The following is a 6,917-nucleotide window of genomic DNA, read 5'->3' on the forward strand; positions in this document are numbered from 1 at the left end:
GGGAGAAGATTTTGAAAATCTAAGAAGGGGAGGAGATGAAGAGGCTAACCTAGTGCATAAAATAAAAGCTAGGGAAAAGAACGGTCTAACCGAATAAGAAGCCAACACTTGACATTAAGAGTCAAGGTAGATTTCCCATCCTTTGGACTTATCAATACCAAACCAACACATTATAACTTGGGGATCCAGATGAACTTATTGTCTTAGCACCACTTTGTATTAAGCACATTAAAATTCTGACGAAAATCGGACAGAGTAACGGCTGTTTTCGAGTAAAATCCTTATCTCAATGCCTTGGAATTAACCATCAAGGACTTTCAAGGAAGTACCTGCATACACGAACAGACAACAATCCAATGCCAGACAGACAGAATAACCACAGAGTAATAACAGAATAAGGGTCCAGAGGCACTAAGTCCATAAGTCCGAATCTCCAAAATGCTCGGGATAGTAACCAATAGTCCGAAAGAGAGCTTTGTGTGTTTTTTAGATTTTTGTTGATTATTAGTGTTTTAGCGTAAAAATAAAGTATGGTCCAAGTGGACAAAAAGAAAATAGCGGAAGCATAAACAATACGTCCAAATGAACAAAGAAAAAATAGCGGAATATAAACGTGATGAAATGATAAAAATAAAGCATAAAGCAAAATATAAAGAGCAATATAATAAAGTACGGAAATTAAAGTCAATTGTTAGATGTTAAAGATAACCATCTTGAAACTTGTCAAGTATGTTACCAAAGTTAGTAATAAAGATCGATGGTGAGTGAAGGATGTTCTCGGATTTAAATTCAATGGAACTTTATCATAAGCTTGACAAAATCATAGCGACTACACGATAAATTTCCATAAGTCTTAAATCAACCGCATACAATTCTCTTCCATATTTGATCTTTTTTTTATTCGGGACACGAAATATTGCGCTATGTTAAGAAGATCGCCAAGTGATTTATGTAGGAATCACCCTACAACGAGGCCGGTCAAAACTTTATGTGCTAATGCATGCGAGAGAAGTGATATGTAGATCACTCTCCGAAAGCAATACCGCACGAAAAGAAAAATAGGGAGCGATCTAGTCTTTACCAAGAATCCATAAGAATTCTCAAGGCATTAAGACTTTCATCGATCAAAATAAAAAAGAAGTAAAAGATGGAACCACATTCAAAAGCTCCTTTCATCCATAATTTCAATCACTTAATTTTGCGTATTTGGATTCTCATCCTATCGACGCCCTAAGTCCATTGAAATTAGAGAGAAATTAGGTCTCTAACTTGTGATTCAAAGAAAATATCAAAAGAATGGAGTAGAAGATGAGTTAGAACCAAAAACAAGTTAAAAAAAGGCAAAAAACACATTCTGCTCAGATGTAAATCGATTTGCACAGAGTGTAAATCGATTTGCATAACTCTGTTTTCAAATTTGCGCAGTTTTCTAGTTATGTAAATCGATTTGCACCAGATGTAAATCGATTTGCACAATACAGTTTTCAAAAAAACAGCAAATAAAGAGAAGAAAATTTGTTTAAACATAAAACCAAACACCTTGTGATCTTGGATCAATTTGTGCATGAAAATGTATCAAGTAAGCAAGCAAAACTCAACAATGTAGCACCAAAGGTGCATCAAACATAAACAACAATGGATCACATCTAGGATTATGGAAAGGATCTAGAATTTTACCAAATCTTTCACAAACTTTGAATCTTCTTCAAGAACACACAACCACAAGCCTTGATCTCTCACAATTGATGAAGAAAGTGATGTTTAGATGGAGGTTTAGCTCTAAATTAGTGAGGTTCAAGATGTGACTCACTAATTTTTATGGAAGAAGAAGAGAGCTTTGAGTGAGGGGTTTGGAAGAGATGAGGAGAGAAAGAGCAAGAGTTTTCTTGGCTATCAAAGCTTGAAAAATGAAGAGGGGAATGCCTCAATTTATAGCACTTAGGCTTGGGAATTTTTGTGGTTTGGAGTTAGGATTGGAAAATAGAATTAGGCTTGGGAGGTGGATTTGGAGCCAAAAAAGAGATCCAATGGTCTTGATGCAATCACATGAGGGTTTATGATTAAATGATGTAGGTATTCAAATACAAGAGCTAAGTCATGCTTCCCATGCTTGCAAATGATGTCAACACTTCAAAAAGCTGAAATTTGCCTTCATTTTTCCAAATCCGCACTGGTGCAATCGATTTACACTTTATGCAAATCTATTTACATTGCTGAAAAAGGCAAAATCTGGGGCAAAAACAGTTATGTAAATCGATTGTTGTCTTATGCAAATCGATTTGCATTGATGGCAGAAGCAAAATCTGGTGCAGAATCAGTTGTGTAAATCGATTTACACCTTATTGCACAGTGAAATTGTTGAAAAATGCCCTTTTTGAAGGATACTTTGACTTGGTACCTATAAAACACAAACATACAAAAGCACAAGGCAATATTTTTGGTATTTTGGTTATCCACAAACATACAAAAGCATAATGGTGTATCTTTATTTAGGGCTCGAAGCTCTCATGGCATCCACCAAACCTGTTCTAAACATCTTTGTAAGCACATTAGAAGAATCAAATCATATTTAAACATATTAGATAGCAACAAACGAAAATCACAACTTTGAAAAAAAATATGGACGAAATATGATACGATTTTTTACGTGATATGGGGTCATGTACTAATCCATGCTCACTCTAATTTACCTCAGGAATATAACTATGGTGTTGGTTTGGATTAAACACGGCTGCAATTGGAAATTTCGTGAACCCTAGTTTCTTTGAAATTTTGGAAGCTTGGAGAATGCTCTTGAGGCCAGAGTTTTCGTACCCCCTTGGAGGCTGCAGCATGATATATATATATATATATATATATATATATATATATATATATATATATATATATATATATATATATATATATATATATATATATATATATATATATATATATGGTGTGGAATTAGGGTTAAATCTTTGAAAGAAACTCAATCAATGATTGTAAAAAAATTTGATATGGTCTTTGTATCAAATATTTCTAATTTGAGATCTCTCATATTTTGTGCATATTTCCCACGATTCCTTGACCCTTAGATGATGGTTTGATCTGAATAAAATGAAAGGGAAAGATTCATAGCATATTTTTTCATTTAATTATAATTTCATTTGGATTTAATTTGATTTTAAATGAATAAAATCAAAATAAAAGAAACAAAATCATTAAATAAAATAAAATTGATTTATGGGCCTCTTATAATCTTGTATCCACGTGGGAAATTCAAATTTATAAGCCCAATACTCAAAAGTATGCAAATTGTCAATTATGGCTTCAAGCATTTCTCAAAAATCGACCAACTTGTACCAAGCATATCTCTCTCATTTTTTATTGTATGGAAGTGTTCTAAGACTTTTTAGAAAGCCCAAGATGTCATCTACAAGACACTTTGGAACCTTTTTGGCATTTGGATATTTTATCTTAATGATATGTCTCCTGACAAAAAACAGCTTTTTGCGATCTTCTAGAAGGACCTATAATGTATTGGCTCATATCTCTTATGCGGAAGAATTTCTTGACCTTGGGCCCAACATCAAAGTTGTAGAGAATCAAATTTCCTTGAGAATGAGCTTTGGTTGAGGAATTTCTGAGAAAGTATGAGAGAGATATGGCTGGTCAAAGTTCAGTTGACTTTTACCTAGAAACCCTAATTTAGCAACTTTATACTTTTGTGGATTTTTGATCTTTTCTTGATGAATCATGATCAACCTTTGATCAAATGATGAATATAACATTAGAATGTTGATGTTGACCAAGAATCGGGAATTTTGACTGCAATTGGACCACAATTGACTTTTAGGTCAAACAAGTCGACTATTGATCATTTGAGCAGTTGACTGAGCAATCCTATGAATCAGAGCTTGAAACTTGGCATGAGGACCCTTTGAAGCATATGATAGGCCATGGGATCCATTTGAGGTCTTAGAACTTGATTTGATCTCGAGAGAATCAAAACCCTAGTTGTAGGTTGATTACTTAGGAGATAAGTAAGTGTGCCCGATTCTTGCATATGCTTGATTAACTGAAGATCATATGAGTCAAGATATATTGAAATATGATGGGCAAATTTTGGGGTATGACAGATTGCAATAGCAGAAAATTATTTAGGTTTAATTTTGTGTTATTAAGTATTTATTTGAGCAAAAAATCATTTATATATCCAACCCTTTTTGTTTTATATCAGAAACAAATGCAAACAAAGGCAATTGAAAGTATCCTAGCACCCAACATTTGATCTTCCCCAAAATTCAATAATTTGAAGATCCAACATTTTATCTTCACTGACAAATTAATTTTTACTTTAATATTTTTTGTAAATAATGTAATATTCTGGGTAAATAATATAGTTTGTAAACAAATTAATTTATTAATATTTTGTGTAAACGTTGTAACAATTTTTAAAAAAAAAAAAATCTATCTTACCCCTCGGTTTTATTGATAAATCGAGAGGTATAATGCGCTAGTTTTGAAAATAATAAAAATGTAGATGTTGGGGTTCAAAATCATGTGCAGATAACTTAACTCGTAGGTTTTTTGTTAACCAAGGGGTAAAGTGGCAGCTTTCAATGTCGCCCTTCGTTACCTCGCTTTTCTAAATGCACTTCTTATCCGAGGAGAAATGTGTTAGATCTATGGTTTTATGGTTGGCATAAATTTTTCTAAAAGATGGTTCTTATCTGATGTTGAGCAAAATGTTGTAACATCTTGACCACCTGTCGTGATATGTTCTGCTATCATGTGTTTTGACAAATGTTCTACCAGATGTTGTGACATGTTACAATAAAACATCTTGACAGTACTGTTGGTTTTAATCCTTGAAGATTTTATTAAGAAATATGAGATTCTGGAATATTCTAGTGCTCATACATGCGCTGCCAATTAAGAATATTTTAGGGACAATGCAGATTTGATTTGGTTTTACAAAAAGGATATTTGAGACTTTTTTAGGAAACTTGGATTTGAGTTGATTTGTTCATATTTTGTGTGAAGATCATGCAACTGATTAAAAAGGGGATGATAGAATTTGATTCAAGAGTTCAAACCCATACTGCAAGAGTCTATAAATAAGGACTTGCTAAACCTAAAATAGCAAGCATTCACAACAATAACTAGTGGGTGCAAAATAAGGATTTAGGTTTCGGGAGTCTTTTAAGGTTTTCCTGGTTTTTGTTTATATGTCACTCATGTATCTTCTGATACATTGAGGTAGACTGATTATTCTCACTCTTGAAGCTTTTAAGCAAAAGAGTTAAGTATTGTTCTTGGTTGGATCCTATAAGAAAAATCAAGTATTGTTTATTGGAAATGTAATCTTCTGTTTGGTTCTTTAGTACTAGTTACTGGGACTGTGACTAGTTTTACCACTGGGGTGATTGTGGGAAACGAGAAGGGGAGTCTCATATATAAGAGGTTCCTAGGTAGAAATTTTATGGAAGTAGTGATTAGGTTATAAGTTATAAAATGGGACTATTTAGGCTTTAAACTAATACTATTGTAGTGGACTCCCTTCCTTGATTGGTAGCCCCCAGAATAGAATAGATGATGTTGCACCGAACTAGATAAACAAATGATTGTGTTGTTTAAGTTTCCTGCAGTTTACTTTCTGCACAATCTCGTGTTTTAGATGGTGTTTTATGTCAGCAGATGATGTTATAACATCTGTCCTGACATTGTGGTTTGTGTTGAGACATCAGTCTTGACATTTGTATTGCAAGTTCCAGAATTTCAAAATGTGTTTTTTGTAGTAATGTAGAAGTCAAATGGACGAATGATGGGATGACGTGTTGGATGTTCAAGAGAGTGATGATGGTGGATTGCATGTTTTGCGAGAAGCTAGGTCTGAGAGGAGCATAAACCTAAATGATCTCCTAACTAGGGCCCAAACCTACATCAATTACGAAGAAGAACTCCTGGGCAGAGAGATACAGAAAGGCTAAGGGTCGGGGAACACTTTAAATGGTCAAGAAATAAAGATAGACCATAATCTCCATCAGGAAGATGGAGACTGAAGTCCTGAGTCCAGACTTTTTTCCTACACTCCCTTGAACATATCAAGAGAGAAGATCCTGCTAGAATATGTGAGTACCAACTTCAAGGAAGTTAGATAATAAACCATTAACCAGTGAAGCAATTAGCTAGGACGGATAAAATAAATTTATGTCGTTTCAACAAGAGCCATGGTCACAACACTAACAAATGTGTATACTTGAAGAATACAATCGAAGAATTTATCAAGAAAGGGAGGCTTACTCGATACATTGTGGTGGATAGCTAGAAAGGTGACTGATGAAAGAATATAAAAGGCAGGATGAATCACCAATGAAAAAGTGATCCCCTTCCAGAGGAAAAAATCCCTCAAGAAGGCCATCGAGGCTGTGAACGAAGTTAAAGGGAGGAAAGATAGCAACGACAAAGGGAAGGAATACTGAAGGGGGAAAACCCTAATACCTCACATCCATCATAGGAGGTATTCTAAGACCAAATAACTTGTCTAAGGGAACACTTAAGAGAAGAATTAACGAGATGATGACTGTAAAGAGGGGGAGCACGATCTTTGATGAAAGATTGAAAAGGCATATCCTCAAGTTTTGCAATAGTGAAAAGGTGAATGTGAATCTGAATGAAATCTTCCCTTTGTTGATAACAAAAACTATGGTCAATTTTGATATGTCAAGGATCCTCTTCTAAGAAGGAAATTCATGTGACATCATGTATGGAGAGTTTTTCGTGAAACTCGAGATGAAGAGAAAAAGGTTGTCTCCGTATGAGGGATCCAACCTAGAAACCTTTAATGACATGATTACTCGCCTGTGCAAGAACATATATATCTACATCTTAGGCATACCTTTCACTGCAACGCTAGACGTTGTTGTCATACC

This window comes from Vicia villosa, linkage group LG3 (genome assembly GCF_029867415.1).
Source record: "Vicia villosa cultivar HV-30 ecotype Madison, WI linkage group LG3, Vvil1.0, whole genome shotgun sequence".
Classification (NCBI taxonomy): Eukaryota; Viridiplantae; Streptophyta; class Magnoliopsida; order Fabales; family Fabaceae; genus Vicia; species Vicia villosa.